The sequence below is a fragment of the Crocuta crocuta genome, unplaced genomic scaffold (genome assembly GCF_008692635.1).
Source record: "Crocuta crocuta isolate KB4526 unplaced genomic scaffold, BGI_CrCroc_1.0 scaffold72, whole genome shotgun sequence".
Taxonomy (NCBI): Eukaryota; Metazoa; Chordata; class Mammalia; order Carnivora; family Hyaenidae; genus Crocuta; species Crocuta crocuta.
The window spans coordinates 8,262,635-8,282,373 of NW_027529427.1; the positions used below are offsets into that span (position 1 = coordinate 8,262,635).

General features: G+C 39.9%; 1 protein-coding gene across 12 annotated transcripts in view; it reads left to right on the forward strand.

The window, feature by feature from the left end:
* Positions 1-19,739, forward strand: part of CACNA1C (calcium voltage-gated channel subunit alpha1 C) — a 654,628-nt gene that overhangs the window by 95,952 nt on the left and 538,937 nt on the right. The window lies entirely within an intron of this gene.

Genomic DNA, 19,739 nt, shown 5'->3' on the forward strand with positions numbered 1-19,739 from the left:
TGAAGAAATTGCATTCAATTTGTAGATTGCTTTGGGTAGTATGGAAATTTTAACAATATTAATTCTTCAAGTCCATGAGCATGGCATATCTTTTCATTTGTGTTATTTTTAATTTATTTTATCAATGTTTTATAGTTTTCAGAGTATTGCTCTTTCATCTTTCTGGTTAAATTTATTACTAGGTAATTAATTCTTTTTGGTGCAGTTGTGAATGGGATTATTTTCTTAACTTCTCTTTCTGTGACTTTGTTAGTGTATAGGAACACAGCAGATTTCTATACACTAATTTTGTATCTTGCAACTCTACTGAATTAATTTATCAGCTCTAATAGTTTTTTAGTGGAGTCTTTGGGGTTTTCTATATATATTATCCTATCATCTGCAAATAGTGACCATTTTACATCTTTCTCACCAGTTTTGATATCTTTTATTTCTTTTTCTTGTCTGATTGCTGCAGCTAGGACATTCAATATTATGTTGAATAACAGTAGTGATAGTGGACATCCTTGTCTTGTTCTTGTTTTTAGAGGAAGAGCTTTCCATTTCTCACCACTGAGTGTGATGCTGGCTGTGGGGTTTTCATCTGTGACCTTTATTGTGTTCAGTATGTTCCCTCTAAACCCATTTTGTTGAGAGTTTTTATCATGAATGGATGTTGTATTTTGTCAAATGCTTTTCTTGCCTCTATTAAGATAGTCATGGGGGAGCCTGGTTGAGTGTCAACTCTTGATATCAGCTCAAGTCATGATATCATAATTCATGGGTTCAAGCTCCATATTGGGGCTTTGTGCTGACAACACTCAGAGCCTGGTTGTGATTCTCTCTCTGCTTCTCTGCCCATCCCCTGCTTGCACTTATGTGTGTTCTTTTAATCTCTCTCTCTCTGTCTCTCAATATAAGTAAATAAACTTTTAAAAAGACAATCGTATGGTTTTTATCCTTCCTCTTATTAACATGATGTATCACATTGATTGGTTTGTGAATATTGAACCACTCTTGCAACCCTGGAATACATCCCACTTGATTGTGTTGAATGATCCTTTTAAGTATTATTGAATTCTGTTTGCTAATATTTTGTTGAGGATTTTTACATCTATTTCATCAGAGATGTTGGCCTGTAGTTTTATTTTTTGTGGTGTATGGTTTTGGTATCAGGGTAATGCTTGACTCATTGAATGAAACTGAAAATTTTTCTTCTTTTTGTATTATTTTGGAATAGCTTGAGAAATATAGGTATTAATTCTTTCCTGTTTGGTAGAATTCACCTGTAAAGCTATCTGATCCTGGGCTTTTATTTCTTGGGAGTTTTTTGATTACCAGTTCAATTTTGTTACTAGTAATCATTCCCTACAAATTTTCTATTTTATCCTGATTCAGTTTTAGAAGATTGTGTGTTTCTAGGAATTTATCCATTTTTTTCTAGGTTGTCTGACTTGTTGGCATATCATTTTTATAGTATTCGCTTATAATTCTTTGTATTTCTATGGTATCAGTTGTTATTTCTCCTCCTCCATTTCTCAACTTATTTATTTGAGTCCTCTCTCTTTTTTTTCTCTATAAGTCTGGCCAAGGGTTTATCGGTTTTATTTATCTTTTCAAGTAACTAGCTCCAATTTCATTGGTCTTTTTATTTTTTTAGTCTATTTCATTTATTTCTGCTCTAGTATTTATTATTTACTTTCTTCAATTAGCTTTGAGCTTTGTTCTTCTTTTTCTAGTTCCTTTAAGGTATAAGATTGGGTTATTTATTTGAGGTTTTTCTTGTTTCTTGAGGTAAGTCTGTATCACTGTAAACTTCCCTCTTAGAACTGCTTTTGTTGTGTCCCAAAGATCTTGGACCATCATGTTTTCATTTTCATTTGCCTTCATGATTTTTAAAATTTATTCCTCTTTGATTTCTTCTTTCATCCACTGGTTGTTTAATAGCATGTTGTTTAGGGGTGCCTGGGTGGCTCAGTTGGTTGGCTCAATTGACTTTTGATTTCTGTTCAGGTCATGATCTCATGGTTGTGAGTTCAAGCCCTGCATTCAGCTCTGTGCTAACAGTATGGAATCTGCTTGGGATTCTCCCTCTCCCTCTCTCCCTCTCTCTCCCCTCTCCCCCTTGCTCTCTCTCTTAAAATAAATAAATAAACTTTAGGGGAGCCTGGGTGGCTCAGTCAGTTGAACATCCGACATTGGCTCAGGTCATGATCTCACGGTTTGTGGGTTCGAGCCCCATGTCGGGCTCTGGGCTGATAGCTTGCTCAGAGCCTGGAGCCTGCTTGGATTCTGTGTCTCCTTCTCTCTCTGCCCCTTCCCCGCTGACACTCTGTCTCAGTCTGTCTCTCAAAAATAAATAAATGTAAAAAAAAAAAAACCTTTAATAGCATCTCTGCTATTAGCATCTCTGTTTAGCCTCTATGTGTTTGTATTTTTCCAGTTTTTTTTCCTTGTAACTGATTTCTAGTTGTATACCATTGTCTTCAGAAAAGATGCTTGATATGATTTTAATCTTCTTAAATTTATTGATACTTGTTTTGTGGCCTAATGTGTGATCTATCTTGGAGAAGGTTCCACCTTTCACATTTTAAAGTGCACTTGAAAATAATGGCTATTCTACTGTTTTTGGCTGGAGTGTTCTGTATATACCTGTTAAGTCCATCTGGTCTAATGTGTTGTTCAAAACCAATGTTTATTTGTTGATTTTCTGTCTGGATGATCTGTCCATTGATGTAAGTGAGGCACTGAAGTCTCCTACTATTATTACTGTCAATTTCCTTCATTATGTCTGGTAATATTTCCTTTATATGTATAGGTGCTATATGTCGGGTGCCTAGATATTTACAGTTGTTATGCCTGCTTGTTGGGTTGATTCCTTTATCATTATACAGTGCCCTTCTTTGTCTCTTACTATAGTCTTTGCTTTAAACTCCATTTTGTCTGATATAAGTATTGGTACTTTGGCTGTTTTCTGGTTGCTTTATTTTTTTGTTGTTGTTTGTTTTTGGGAAATCCACTTTTTACTAAGGTGGGAAAGAGGTAGGTAAATTTCTTGCTAGAAAGGAGCCAGGGACTGTATTCATTGGGAATTTAGACCTCCAAACTACACTTGTGCTCTTTTGTCCAGTGTAGGGTGTGGTAGCCCTGTGCTAAAATGTCTTCTGTTATTGCACCTTTTAGTTTTTCTTACTAGGAAATGAAAGGAATGATCTCTGCCTTCTTCATTTGGAAGCACAAGGGCATGGATCATGAATAAGATAGTTGGAATGTAGTTGGCAAAATATTAAATACCAATTATCTCAGAAAAGCTAAATAATCACAGAGTCCCTCTAAGCTCTACCACTTTAATTGTGCTTTCAGCTATCCTTGGACATTTCTTTTCCCTTGCCTCCACTCTACTTTCTGTTTCCCAAAATACTAGGCACAAATTCTTTTCAATTCAAGAAAAAAGTTACACTTTACCTTTCTCCCCAGTGACACTCTTGAAATCTCCTCTTTGACCAGAGATTTCCAATGTAAAGTTCAACAATAGGATTTTTTTTCCCCTTTATTCTCTCCATTTAAAAATCTTGGGTTCTTCCTGACAAAAGGAGGCTTAGTCATCTCCCTGCAGTGATGGGTCCTACTTGAAAAACAAACAACTAAGAAATTCTGCATCCCACTCCAGTCATGTGCTGCTGAGACTGGCCAGGGCATCAGAGAGGACAATACACTTGGAAAGGCAATTCTGAGACTTAGGATTATCTGACAGCGAGACAGAAGGTAAGCGATCAGAAAACAAAATCTGCCAGGTTGTATAAAGAACACTACCTCAAATGTACAGAGCTACTTCCTTCCTGTGAATCCTAGAGTCTTCTTGGTTCTTGCCCCACTCATGGAGGCCATTGTTGTGTCCAGCATCCTGATGCCCACCTAACACGTAGGGACATTGAGGTATTAGAGGAAGGGAGTCTTCTCACTCAGGCTAGTGGGGCTAGTGGAGGATGCAGGATTAGGACTCAGGTCTCCCAGCTGGGAGTCCTGTGTATGACTGTTGGAGTCTCCGACAGTTTGGGATTTGCCATGGGGAGAATACAAGGCCCCAGGGCAGAAGTCACTGAGAGTTTACTAGGCAATTTTACACTGTGAAGAAGCTAAAGCCCAGAAGAACTCCTTTTCTGTTAACTCCTACACAGGCTGCCTCCTTCCTTCTCTCAATTCCAAAGGCACAGAATGTCTGATCAGAGAGTTTAGCATACTGCTTTGTACTGTTTTCTCACAGTTTCCTGTATCAACCTTGTCTTGCCAATGAGACAGAAGCTCCCTGCAGGATAGATGGTAGGTGGGTGCTTTGTGATTGCTGTATTGATGTTGACAAAGCTCCCCAAGTGGGATGTTCCCGGGGCTTGTTTCCTGAGGTGGCTCTGTGTTCTTAAAGAGGCTCATCCCGCCTTCCTGGGGTATAGGTGCAATCTCCCTCTGTTTACTGAGTTATCAGGAGATGAAAGATCTTTCTACTTGGTAAATTCCATGGCATTGTGGGAAGACTTTTCTAATGCAGACATAATTCTCTTTGCTTGCAGTTACGCAGGGGTGCACACACACACACACACACACACACACACACACGCAAAGCCACACCCGTGAAGTGTAAAGGGCCTTGTTTTGTCTGGAGAACATAGAGCATGCAGATACATTTTCCATGATGGCTGTTCCCATATTGTGGGCTTGATTTGCCTGTAGACAGCAGGAGTTAGAGTGTTTGTACACTTCAGTACTAATGTAGGACACTTGCCCTCCACAGGTGAAGAGAATGTAGCCTTGAGAGCCTAACAGCCCTATGAGCTCTGTAACTTAGACAAGTGTTTTCATCTTACTTGGGCTTTGATTTCCTCATCTGAAAAAAAATAGGATTATCCTAAAAGGGTCTTTAAAGATGTTTTCAGAATTCTATACTAAATGAACTTGCCAAGTTTATTTATTTTTGAGAGAGAAAAAGAGTGCACACATGCGGGGCACACAGTCGGTTGAGTGTCTGACTTTGGCTCAGGTCGTGATCTCACAGTTTGTGAGTTTGAGTCCTACCTACATCAGGCACTGTGCTGATAGCTTGGAGCCTGGAGCCTGCTTTGGATTCTGTTTTCCTCTCTGCCCCTCCCCTGCATGTGCTCTGTCTGTCTGTCTCTCTGAAAAGTAAGTAAACATTTAAAAAAAAAAAAAAGAGTGCACACATGCAAGCAGAGGGGGGACAGAGAAAGATCGAAAGAGAGCACATCCCAAGCAGGCTCTGCGCTGTCAGCACAGAGCCTGATGTGGGGCTCCATCCCACAAACTGTGAGATCATGATCTGAGCTGAAATCAGGGGTCTGATGCTCAACTGACTGAGCGACCCAGACACCCGACTAAATGAATTTTAATTGCCATTTTCTCACCATTCTTTGGCCTTCTTAGAACTGACTGGAATAGCTGGATTTAAAAAATATATATATATATTTATTGTTTAATTTATATTCAAATTAGTTAGCATATGGAGCAACAATGATTTCAGGGGTAAATTCCTTAATGTCCCTCACCCAGTTAGACTACCCCCTTCCCACAACTGCTCCAACAACACACTGTTTGTTCTCTGTATTTAAGAGTCTTTTATGTTTTGTCCCCCTCCCTGTTTTTATCTTATTTTTGCTTTCCTTCCCTTATGTTCATCTATTTCATATCTTAAATTCCTCATATGAGTGAAGTCATATAATATTTTTCTTTCTCTGACTAATTTTGCTTAGTGTAATACCCTCCAATTCCATCCATGTTGTTGCAAATGGCAAGATTTCATTCTTTTTGATTGCCGAGTAATACTCGATTATATATATATGTATATATACCATATCTTCTTTATCCATCCATCCATCAATGGACATTTGGGCTCTTTCCATACTTCTGCTATTGTTGATAGTGCTGCTATAAACATTGGGGTGCATGTGCCCCTTCAAAACAGCACACCTGTATCCCTTGGATAAACCCCTAGTAGTGCAATTGCTGGGTCATAGGGTAGTTCTAGTTTTGATTTTTTGAGGAAAAACCATACTGATTTTTCCAAAGTGGATGCGCCAGTTTGTATTCCCACCAGCAGTGCAAAAGAGATCCTCTTTCNTGCGCTGTCAGCACAGAGCCTGATGTGGGGCTCCATCCCACAAACTGTGAGATCATGATCTGAGCTGAAATCAGGGGTCTGATGCTCAACTGACTGAGCGACCCAGACACCCGACTAAATGAATTTTAATTGCCATTTTCTCACCATTCTTTGGCCTTCTTAGAACTGACTGGAATAGCTGGATTTAAAAAATATATATATATATTTATTGTTTAATTTATATTCAAATTAGTTAGCATATGGAGCAACAATGATTTCAGGGGTAAATTCCTTAATGTCCCTCACCCAGTTAGACTACCCCCTTCCCACAACTGCTCCAACAACACACTGTTTGTTCTCTGTATTTAAGAGTCTTTTATGTTTTGTCCCCCTCCCTGTTTTTATCTTATTTTTGCTTTCCTTCCCTTATGTTCATCTATTTCATATCTTAAATTCCTCATATGAGTGAAGTCATATAATATTTTTCTTTCTCTGACTAATTTTGCTTAGTGTAATACCCTCCAATTCCATCCATGTTGTTGCAAATGGCAAGATTTCATTCTTTTTGATTGCCGAGTAATACTCGATTATATATATATGTATATATACCATATCTTCTTTATCCATCCATCCATCAATGGACATTTGGGCTCTTTCCATACTTCTGCTATTGTTGATAGTGCTGCTATAAACATTGGGGTGCATGTGCCCCTTCAAAACAGCACACCTGTATCCCTTGGATAAACCCCTAGTAGTGCAATTGCTGGGTCATAGGGTAGTTCTAGTTTTGATTTTTTGAGGAAAAACCATACTGATTTTTCCAAAGTGGATGCGCCAGTTTGTATTCCCACCAGCAGTGCAAAAGAGATCCTCTTTCTCTGCATCCTCACCAACATCTGTTGTTGGCTGAGTTGTTAATGTTAGCCCTGATAGGTGTGAGGTGGTATGTCATTGTGGTTTTGATTTGTGTTTTCCTGAGCATGAGTGATATGGAACTTTTTTTTTTTTATGTGTCTGTTCACCATCTGGATGCTTTCTTTGGAAAGTGTTGGAATAGCTGGATTTTTAAGGAATTTCTGACCTCAATCCATTTTCCTCATTGGTTGTAGAGATTCATGTCTCTTGGGGCAATGGCTGACTTAAAAGTCTATAAGAATATATTGGTGGGGTGCTTGGGTGGCTCAGTCAGTTAAGCGTCTGACTTCAGCTCAGATCATGATCTCATGGTTCACGAGTCTGAGCCTCCTGTCAGGCTCTGTACTGACAGCTCAGAGCCTGAAGCCTGCTTTGGATTCTGCATCTCCCCGTATCTCTGCCACTGTGCCCCTGCAAATAAATAAACATTAAAAGTAACCTTAAGAAAAAGAATATATTGGATTGCTGAGGGTGGCTCAGTCTGTTGAGCATCTGGCTCTTGATTTTGGCTTAGGTCATGATCCCAGTGTTGTGGGATTGAGCCTACTTAAGATTCTCTCTCCCTCTGCCCCTTCGTGCTCACATACTCTTTTTCTTTCTCTCTTTCTCTAAAAAAAAAAAAGAATAAAAAATAATATATAGGATTGTTAAGAGAAGGTGCCACCTCTTAGAAGAAGTCACCAACTGAAAACCAGGGCATCTCTTGATGAGAAAATGGGCACTGAGACTAGTGCAGATTCTCCCAGAGGTGGGAGGACAAGCCAAGCAGCCCTGGAAAGACATTTTTAGGGGAGCTTTCTACTGGCTTTGAAAAATCTAATTATCTTCCACACTTAAAAGAGAAACATGTCTGAAGCTGAGGATTTTGTTCTTTAAACTTCAAGCAAATTATTTAACTTCTCTTTTATCACATGCCACTTCCATAGCTCCCTAACATCTCTCATATTTAGTCTTAGTGTTGTAAAGTGTATTTCTTTAAATGGTAAAGAGGCAGAAAGAGATCAGTAGTCGAGGCACAACAATAAGAATGGATCTGACAAACATAGGATTGGGTGAAAGAAGTGAGACAAAAGAGGGGCGCCTGAGTGGCTTAGTCGGTTAAGCGTCCGACTTTCGCTTAGGTCATGATCTCGCGGTTCGTGGGTTCGAGCCCCACAGAGGGCTCTGTGCTGACTGCCAGCTCAGAGCCTGGAGCCTATTTCAGAGTCTGTGACTCCCTCTCTCTCTGACCCTCCCCTGCTCATGCTGTCTCTCTCTCTCTCTCCTAGAAATAAAAAAAAAAAAACAATAAAAAACTTAAAAAATAAAGTGAGACAAAAGAATATGTTCAGTAGGATTCCATTCATATAGAGCTAAAAGCAGGCTTTAGGTACACATTCCATAGGTGATAAAGCCGTAAATAAAAGTCAGGGAATGGTTATAGCCAAAGCCAAAGTTATAGCAGTGTTGCCTATGAGGTGGAGTTGGATCATGACTTGTGAGGGCCATGTGGGAAAGGGCTGGCAGTGTTGTGTTTCTTGATCAGGATGATAGTTACATGAGAGTTTGCTTTCTATTTATTCATTAATCTATAAAAATATGTTTTATGCACTTTTCTGAATGTATGCTATATTTTACAAAAATAGAATACAGTGATATGGAAATGAGAAAAATACAGTAGTTTAGAAATTGCAGATAAATATGGCAAGATTGAGTGCTCTTTTCCAAAACCACACTAAAATGATGGCAAAGGAATCTTTAAAAATGCATAAACCACAAAGACAAAATGAATGGAAAAGAAGACACGAGCAACCACACACACAGACACACACACACACACACACAGATGGAGATAGACATATCTCTAATTATACCTATATCTATCTATCTATATATGGAGAGGGGGCACTGGGTTTTTTTTTTTTTTTGTCATTTTTTTGTATTTGAAATACACTTTGTTGACATAGTTGGCCTGAGATTCTTTGCCATGGTCCTTAACAGCTATACAACTGCAATCAACTGCTTTATAGGGCTTTGCCTCTCAGATAATTTTGCAGAAGCCTGCCCATGCCTCTAGTTTTTCGTTATGAGCACCTTTAGTTAAGTTGACCTGGTGCTCAGCACACAGTTCCTGTGCCAAGTTTTTGTACGTGAACTTGCCACACACATGTTGCCCAGGATGGGCCATGGTGGTTGAGGGTGTTCCTCAGCACTTCATTTGTTTATGTATGTATGTATGTATTTGTTTATTTATTTTCAAGAGAGGGAGCGAGAGAGAGAGCAAGTGTGTGAGCAGGGGAGGGGTAGACAGAGAGGGAGAGAGAGAATCCCAAGCAGGCTCTATGCTATCAGTGCAGAGCCTGATATGGAGCTCAAGCCCATGAACCATGAGACCATGACCTGAGCAGAAATCAAGAGTCAGGTACTTAACCAATTGAGCCCAGGCACCCCTTCAGCACCTCCTTTAAAGCAGTGTTAGTGTCCATTTCACTGCCAGAAGTGATGCCTTCATGGATATAGTGTGGGTGGTTAAGACTAGAGCTGAATCCTGAACTCACCAGAGAGACCCTGCCTTCATGCAACTCAGGGGCAACAATATCCTGGTATCTGGAAAGTAGATGGGCAAGTAGTGACTGACTTTACACACATGAGATAACTGAATCCTGAGCTGAAGTGGGAAAAATGGGGACAATTAGACCTGAAGCTCATAGCTCCCAAGAGGTTTGGGAATTAGTTGTATCAACTATCTTTGGAAATGGTTGTGTACATGGGGTTACAAACTGGAGAATTGGTTCAAGGTCTTTTTAAGGAGTAGTTAGATCTCAGATCTCACTCCTGTGCTTGCAGACCATACTCTTCTCCCCATCCCCTGAAGACTGCAGGGCTGTTCTCTATGGAGGGTGAAGGAGAAGCTCTCCAGACTGTGGCCCAACTGGCACAGCTAGGGTGATGCATTAGGGGTGAAAATAGGACTGAAACTTCTGAACTGTGTCCTCACATGGCCCTCACAGTGTCAGCCCCTCGGCTTGTACTTCTAGGAGGAGATTTAAACATTCTTCTGGCATCCTTTATGCTAGCAGAGTAGATTAGCCTAAAGAAGAAAGCCCTAAAGGTACAGCAGAGTCTGTGCAACAGAACAATTAAAAAACAAAACAAAATAAAAACAAAAAACAAACAAACCAATAAATAGAACAATTCAGCCATAATCCTCTCCATCAAAGCCCGGCTGACAAGGCCCATTTGCCATTCAGAACGTCCTGATAGTTTTTTGTTTCTGAGTCTTAAATATGATCAGTTAGTTAAGAGTACCTAAATATTTGAAGATATTAAAATGAAAGTAGAAACCAAAGCAAACAAGCAAAGGAGGCATGTTTAAAACAATATGGAAGGAGAAGAAAAGTTAAAACAAACAGACCACCACCACCAACCTTCTTTTCTGTCTTGAGAGAGATGAGGAACGATATTATATCCCTGGAACAGAAATTGATTTCTATGTAAAAGGAACATTCAAGAAATAAAAAAGAACTCTTGGAAGTTAAAATGTTTAATTGAGGGATGAGAATGTTTGGAAAACAAAATTGATGAATCTCCAGGAATGTAGGGCCAAAAAACCCAAATCAGAGATGAAAATTAGGAGAAAAAATATGAGAAGTCCAACCTGTGAATACTAGGAGTTCCAGAAAGAGATAACTGAAAACACAGTGTGGTGGAAATCATCAGTGAAACAATTTTAGTACATTTTCTAGAACTAGAGGGCATTAGTTACTAGACTAAGAGGGCTCATTACATGCCCATTCAAATGGATGACATAGATCTATGCCAAGGGTATCTCAGTGTGAAATTTCATTATCTTTACAAGTGGAATCATCTTACAACTTTTAGAAATAAAAAAATTTGTTATAAAGGATGAGGAGTCAACATGGTATAGGGTGTTTTAATATGGGAAGCTGATAGACAGTAGAGCAGTGCCCTTAAAATTCTGAAGGAACAAGATTTCCAGTTGAGAATCTTATATCCAACCAAATTATCACTCACACAAGGCAGAACAAAGACATTTTCAGATAGGTAAAAATATGGATCACCACCACCACCATCACAACAAACAAACAAATCCCAAACCAAAACCCTTAACTCCCATGCACCTTCTTTTAGTTAGCTCGCAGAGGAAGTTCTTCACCATAAGGAGGGATTAAACTGAAGGAAACATGGAATTCAGGATCCAGCACAGGAGAGAGGCCAATGGAATATGTGAAGGGAGATCCTTCCTAGTCATGGTAATGCAGACATAGGATATTGATCTAAATTAAATTATGATATAGCTATTGAGGAGGATGGGGGAGAGGTAAAAGTGTGTTAAATCCTCACTTTCCATGGTAGGAAAAAAAAGTTAAAAATTGGTAAGAAGCTATGTAATCATATTATTTAAAAATATGGAATTAACTACCAAAAGAAACAGCTAAAGACTCCAAAGTGGTTGTTGTTTGGAAGGGGAAGTGGGGAGTAGGAAAGATAACTGTGATTTTCTTTTTGTGATGATCCTTTTAAAACTATTTGTCTCTTTAAGTTATATGGATGTATAATAGATAAAAATAAAAACTAGAAAAAATTAATAGCTTATTACTGATAAGCAGCTATTTCCTTTGGAATGATTTCGCATTTTAAAAAAAGAGAGAGATGGGGCACCTGGGTAGCTCAGTTGATTAAGCACCTGACTTCAGTTCAGGTCATGATCTCACGGTTTGAGTGTTTGAGCCCCACGTCAGACTCTGTGCTGACAGCTCAGAGCCTGGAGCCTGCTTCAGATTCTGTGTCTCCCTTTCTCTCTGCCTCTCCCCTGCTCATGCTCTGTCTCTCTTTCTCTCAAAAATAAATAAACATTAAAATTTTTTTTTTTTTAAAGTGAGAGATTCCTGTGTTGTCCACTCATTATTCAGCAGATCTTTTCTTGCGCATTTGTTATGTACTGGGCATTAAGGCCACTTCTTTTTTCAGTGTTTGCCTTTAAAAAAAATTGCTCCTGTTCTGGCCCTTCCTACTGGGACCCTAAGTTTAGGGAACTAGTGACTGCCTGTCCTGTACCTCTTTCTCCCTAGATCTCTGCTGTGTGTGGTATGGTTGGAAATCACAAATTTCTAACAGTCTGTGGTTAATTCGCTGAGCACAGTTCCTGACAGGTAGCAGGCACTCAGTGGATGAACCAATAGTTGTTCTTGTGTGTGCTCCTCTCTCCTGTCCATCATCCTCAAAGTAGACTAACTATTGACCTGTCTATATCCCAGATCACCCCTTAGCTTGGTCAGAACAGGGAAACTAGGGAGGGCCTGCTGTAGCCCAGCTGACTTCCCGCTATCCACACCTTTGCTACCAGGAATGTAATTATTTGAGATTCAGCACTTTGAGTTGTGAAGACTATTTGGAATTTAAGGAAAGTACAAATGCTCCTGAGGGGGAAAAAACTATGAACCATGATCATGGTAATTTCCACCCTGGAGTTTCCACACTCTGACATCTCATCAAGGGCATAATGGTGGCCAGAGAGTTCTTTTTAATATTTCAAAACACTTAATGGAAACTGCCCATTTATTCAAGATAAGGCTATAAAGAGTAACTAAAATGTCAAGGTTCTTTGCTCTCGCTGAAAGAGTTATCTACTGACTTGGCATTGTAGCTCTGGTTATTCCTTGCTAGTTAGGTGCTCTGGTTAGTAGCTATCTATCTTTGATAAATTTAAGAGTGGAGGGGGAGATAATAATTACCAACACAGTTTATTTGGTTAACAGAATCTTGCCAAAGGCAGCGTCTGTGTGGGGGAGTAGGAATGGGGTCTTAGGAAATGAAGTAGGTGAGGGCCCTGCATGCTGTCTCACTTATTCCCAAGGTTTTGTTGGCAGCGGGGTGAAGGGCAGAGGGCAGAGGAAGGGTATGAAGATCAGCTTCCGCTACCTGTTTTATCACTTTGCTGAGGGCCGGCCCAAGGGGCCAGTGTTGCTGTGAAAGGCGCCCATCCCAGCATGTCAACCCTCCCTGCAATTCAGAACTTATCACGCAGCCTCATGGCAGCAGAGATAAATGCTCCAATAAGGCAAATGAATCCAGAGAGAATAGGAGCCTCAAATCGTGAAAAATGATGGAGACTATGGCCTACTTTCTTGCCTTGTAAAAGTCACTTACATTTTTCGGTGGTGCAGCCAAACTGCACCATGTGGGGAGCAGAACTGTGGATGGGGATGTGTGAGCCCTGTTGGGCAAACACAGGCTGCTCTGGCCTCCAGTGTTCTAGCTTTTGAGCTCAGGTAAAAGAAAGCGAAGCTGGCAACTGTATAGAAAACTTGGACCAACCAAATTAGTCCATTTACCTCTTTGGTGACTCAAGGGGTGGAAATTGTTTTGGGGGTGTTTGTTTTGTTTTTGAAGGAGTGATGTTTGGAAGCAGAGGCTCTAGAGAAAGACATCTTGACATTCTGGGGCACTTAACCCTACCACCACAGACCTTGATAGTTAGTTGTTTTCTTTTTGTTTTGATTTGTTCTCTTTTTGTATTTCCAACCAGATTGTAAGGTTGCTGGCATCCATCTTATTTCCCAATAAGTCTCAGTTTTCTCATCTTTAAATTGAGCATAATGATACCTATTTTGCAGGTTCACTATGAGTATTAGGGGTTCAGTCCTTGGTTTTAGTTTCACATCCTCCCATCTACCTTTTCCACTGCCTATACTCTCTCAGAAAGGATCTCACATCCAAATAGCAGTACTCTCTAAGTGAGGGAGATTGTCACTTTCTTTTCTTTTTTTTTTTAATAGTTTATTTTCAAGTTGGTTTCCATATAACACCNACTGATATGTCATTTGCAACTGTCTTTTCCCATTCCATCAGTTGTCTATTAGTTTTGTGGGTTGTTTCCTTTGCTGTGCAGAAGCTTTTAATCTTGAGGTCCCAACAGTTCATTTTTGCTCTCGATTCCCTTGCCTTTGCGGATGTGTCAACTAAGAAATTGCTGCGGTGGAGGTCAAAGAGATTGTTTCCGGCTTTCTTCTCTAGGGTTTTGATGGTTTCCTGTCTCACATTCAGGTCCTTTATCCATTTTGAGTTTATTTTTGTGTATGGTGTGAGAAAATGATCTAGTTTCATTCTTCTGCATGTTGCTGTCCAGTGGGAGATTGTCACTTTCTTAAAGAGCTTGGCAAACATCTGAGAACTACTCCCTCCCATTTGAGGACCCCTTGTGTCCTTGCACTGAACCCAGACCAGCTGGCTCTGAGGAGCAGACCATGAGCCCATTTGTTCAGCCAGGATAAGGATGCTGATTTTACCGCCATAGAGAGACAAGCCCCACCCAGGTTGCTTTTCACATGAAGGCTGGGAGTTCATGAAAAAGTTGGAGGAAATGAACAGGAAAGTTCATAGAGGGATGTGGTCCATGTTTTCTTATCCACAAAACAAAAGAATAAAAGAAGAAAGCAGGACATGCCTTTGAGGTATATTAACCCTGTCCATTGGATGTCCCTGGGTGTAACCAGTTAGAATAGCTACCCCTCCAATAGGGAGACCTAGAAATGGGATGGAAAGAAGGATGGAAGTGCCCTCAATTGATAGTAGAGGAGTAAACAAGAGGACTGAGGGGAGAGGTTGCCTCCCTAACAGGGAGAATATAGCCTCAAGCACATAGCCCAGCCCATGGGAAGGCCTTCCCAAAGGTTAACTGTTATTATTAGTGATGGCTTTGCCATACTGAGTTGATGTCCATGCTGTAACCACAGGGCTCTGCTGAGATGAAATTTCCTCCTCAGTGTGATTTTGTGGGCCATTCTCAGTAAAGGGGTCCACAAAGCACACCAAGGAGGAAGTTTCATCTCAGCAAAGCTCTGTGGTTACAGCATGGGCATCAACTCAGTATGGCAAAGCCATCACTAATAATAACAGTTAACCTTTGGGAAGGCCTTCCCATGGGGTGGGCTATGTGCTTGAGGCTATATTCTAACAATAAAGCTAATAATGGCCTTCTTGGTCATCCTCATTAAAACTAAAATAATTCCTGTCCCTCATTTGCCCATGTGTCTGGAAAACCAATGGACATGCCTTCCCTATTTAAAATATGACTATTGAAATTTGTGTGCTTTAAAATTTATGGTGAATTCCTCATATGTCACTTGCACCTCATAACAGTTTTATCAACCATAGGCCGTAAGAGTGTCCTCACTTTAAAGATAAGGAAGCTGGTGTCGAAATGGCTCGAGCACCATGCCAAGTTACTACAGTGAGTAAATGGCTGAGGCAAGACAGGAGTCTTTGGACTCCACATCCCATGCTCCTTTTGGTAATCCAGAATGCGTCTTCTGCCTCCTGTTGATACCCTGGTAATAAGTCTGGTCACTTTTCTTGATGGGAGGCATCATGTGTAGACCTTTCTGTTTTCCAAAGGAGGAAAATGGCTTTCAGCTCGTGGTGAAGGTTCTCAGAAAAATGGGAACCAGAAATGTCTTCGAGCCTGGTCCAGGTGCCAGAAGAGTTTGGCAAGTGAGTTTACCACCGCTGAGTCCAGCCCTGGTCCCCCACTCCCGGGATTTGGATCGATGTTGCAATGACTCTGGCAGCTCTGTGCATTTCCCTTGGCCTCTAAGGCATTCCAGTGATGATGATGGCTTGTCAGGGTCATGGCCCCAGTACAAAGCAAGGCTATTTGTGGCTTATTGAAAACATAACTGGAGCCACCTGCATGTGCGGCTGGCTTCTTGGCCTCTGGGGCCTGCAACTCAGCTGAAGCAAAATGTTCATATATCACTCTGTATAGTACATATCAAAAGTCACATCTTTTTCTTAAATTTGCAAGTAGTTGGAAAACCAAGTTGTCAACTCCCCTGCCATGTTGGACTACGCTACTCGGTTTCTTATTCCATCCTCAGGGCCTGTAATGTCCCTCTTCTGTCTTTGTGTCTGTGAATTCTGCTTGCCTACAAGACCCTACTTCCCCCATGGAATCTCCATTCCAGAATGAATGTGACCTAGTTGTTTGTTGCTCAAGCTGATGCTTTATTAAATATCCCCTTGCAGTGTTTCATGATTGCTTTATGCAGTTATTCTGGCTGAATTCTTTGGAACCAGACACTGGATCTGCCTTGTCTTTCTTCTTTCTGAAAGTGCCTGGGTGTGCTGAGCACAAGTGAATGCTGACAGATTCATCTGATGAGGCTTGTAGAAAAAGCGGAGACCTGGGAATCTGGAGATGTGGTTTTGGTACCCAGAATGAATCCTTCACCTCTCTCAGTTGCAGTCTTTATCTGTAAAATGAGAGTTGAACTGGATGATCTGTAGAGTTTATGCCAAATCCAAAGTTCTAGGAGTACTTACAGGCTAATCATAGAGATTCCCATTGTTTTGACCTGTCTGTATGCATTTTCCGTATTGCAACCTGTTAAGCTGTCCTTGTCTTATCACCTGCGCCTATGATTTGGCTGCATGTAGCTTAAAAGGAAAATTATCTTCCTATCTCAGAGATAGGTCACAGAGGAAAATTAGGGAGTAGTGAGTAGTTTTAGAAGCAGATGGCTTTCAGTCCTGGGTTCAAATCACAGTCCTGTCATTTACTAGTGTGATCTTAAACAAGTTACCTCATTAAATACCACTTTTCTCACCAAAAGTATAGAGTTAATAATATTGGTTTCACAGGGCGATTGAGGAATAAGTGAGATAAATCATGTGTGGTGTATACACAGTGTAAGTGCTCAATAAATAGTGGTGGCAGTAATAATCTTTGTAATTAGGAAGCAAAAGGGTGTTTCTTCTAATCCACCGGTGAGCATTTTCTGATTTGTAAACTATTGGTTGTATTTTAAGACAATGCCTTTATCATTTTAATAAGCAGTGTAATGATTTGAGGAAAATCATTTTGGTTCTAATCAGAACACTAGCAGTACTAATTATGCACATGATAGCATTTTAACAGACCTCCATAATTTATGGAATTGGAAGAGACTTACAAAAACATGGGTTGACTCTCTGGAGTCTCAGATTTCTGGTGAGTGATTCAAACGGGCTAGTCTTGCTTCCTGCCAGTGTAAATAAATCAAGTGTAAACCTTTACTTTTAACCAAATCGTGAAAAATGGAACAAGTTTAATGATAAGGAACTGTTTTAATGAGACATTTTATTCTTGTGGCGATTCTCTAAGGAGAGACTCTCCCAATTTATCTTTGAACTACCAAAAACAACAGACCCACTGTCCTATTTGCTCCCCACCCCCCACAAGTGCTCTGGGTTTAAGTAAATGAAGTTTCTCAAGTGTTAAAGTTGGAAGGTGGCTCAGTGATCTAAGCAAAGGGGCCTAAAAAAAGACTTTGGGTGTAAATCAAAAATTTCTAACTGCCTTGCTCTGAGATGTCAGGAAAGTCACTTATCGACCTTGGATATCTTAATCTTACCAGCTACAAAAATGGCATGATGCATGATGAATATAACCTGGCTTTAGAGGGTGTTAGTGAGGAAATAACATGTTAGATGATCTTTTTCTGCTTAAAAGAAAAAAAATGTATGTTAAGTGGTACCTTTCAAGTAACTTGGACAAAGTCCGTGTGTGTGTGTGTGTGTGTGTGTGTGTGTGTGTGTGTTAGCCTGAAGTTCAAGTATTTGTAAAGATTTCCAGCACACAGTATCTTTAAGAAACAGAGAAAAGAGTTTGATCAAAATAATGCTTTTCATCAGTGGTGGGTGAGCAAGATTTAGGACTTTCAGATCTTCCATGTCTTATCTTGACAATTTATGTTTTAACTGAGTTTCAACATTCGCTCTCAGGGTCAGAAAGAATTCCAGAAGATAAAGGAGAACGAGAAAGCCAATTTTTAATAAATGTTCAGAGAGTAAAAAGAAATAATCAAAATGGTATACATTGTAGAGGGCATGTGGTACATGAAGAAATAGCTTTGGATAAAACAGAACAGGGCGAAACTTCAAAGTGTCTTCTGCCCGTTAATCCCATTAGGGTTCTAGTGATTTCTCAGAGATTGATTATCTCTGGGGAGCTGTGTTACATCAACCCTCAAACTATTTTTCCAAACCCATTAGGCCCAGCAAACATTCTGTACTATTGGGATAATGGGCTTTTGTGCCATATTTACCCATATTCCTTCAGCTTGTTTCCCATCCTCCCCAGCTCCAGTCAGGGTCAGACAGATGCCGCTACTCCCAGTAGTTTGTGGGATTCCCACTCATAACCCTTTCAGTGGGTAAAAGAAACTCAGACAGAATGGAGAGGCAGCATCTACCCAGGTTATCTTTAGGTTGGCTGACCAATTCTTCATGTGGCTTTTAATGTTTATTTAGATTTTCATGGGTAGATACAAAGTCCCCATTCAAAATGCCCCTTTATATTAAAAATATATAGAATATAATAGAAGTATATAATATATATTAGAAGTATATACCTAAGGAGCATCAAAAGTGAGGGGAGAAAATCGCATTTCTTGAAGTCTCTTTCTTTGTCTAGTTTGGTGGGCAAAGGAGTTTGTCAACTGCTAACTTTATAAATAAGCTCAGTTTCAGTTTTGTCATATGTAAAATGGCAATGATACTAATGCATTCTTCATAGGGGGTTTAGGAGAATTAAATGAGGTAGTTATTTGGTAAATGCTTAGCACTGTGCCTGCCTGGCATTATAGAAGGCACTCAATAAAAGTTAGCTAAAATTATGTTAATTGTTCAAAGGGAAAGGGTTAATAGGCATATTGGAAATTGATATAAAGAAGGAATAAGACACATATTTGGGAAAAGTCAGGGTCCAGGAGACTAATTAACAGGATTTTGAATGTGGGAATATGGAGGATGTGAGCACATCTTTGTACTGACGTGTCTACATCCTCCTTGCTACAGAAACTACTTATATCAGACATAGCAAGAGAAAAAGGATACTGTGAGCATAGTACAAAGGGGCTACCCATAAGCCTATGATACTCAATCTTTTAATATCATCCTCAGTCATTTATGCATTGCTTCATTTATTGAACCCAATTTATCACCCAACTTGTGCTATACATTGATGTTATAGATAAAAACAATTCACTCTTTACCCTTAAGAAAGTTGAGGGAGGAGGTGAACAAGTAACCAGAAAATTAGACAAGTTCTTGAACGATCAGGAAGAATGAGGTGTACTGGGAAGGCTTCTTGGAGGAGTTGATAACAGATTAGGTGAGTAAGAGTTATCTAGCAATAGGATAAGAGGTTTTCAGGTAGAGGTTCCTGTACATGCAGAGGCATGGGTGACAGAGCACTGTGTATGATATATCTTGTCTGCTAATTCCAACATCTGAGTCATCCCATAGCTCTTCTCCGTTGATTGCCTGTTGTCTTAAGTAAGGAGTATATTTTTATGTGTCTAGCAATTTTGGGTTATATTCTGGACATTGTCAGTGATAAATTGTAGAGCCATGGATTCTATTTGTTCCTCTGAAGAACGTTAATTTTTTTATTTTAGCAGGTATTGAATTTGAGTGAACTCAAACATCAAGCTCCACTTTCCCAGTAGTGGGCAGAAACTGAAATCTTTGATCAGTTCTATTAATCTTAGCTGAGTTGTTTAGAACCTATTCCATGTATGTGTAACTTAGGAGTCAGCTAGAGATTTGGATGGAATTTATATGTAGAATTTAGAGTTACCTTCTGAGGCTCTCTCCTTTTTGGTATTTCTTCTCTCATTTTTCAGCTTCCTCAAGGTCCATCTTCTGATTCTGCAGGTTTCTATCTGGCTTCTAGTCACTTCACAGGGTGCTTATT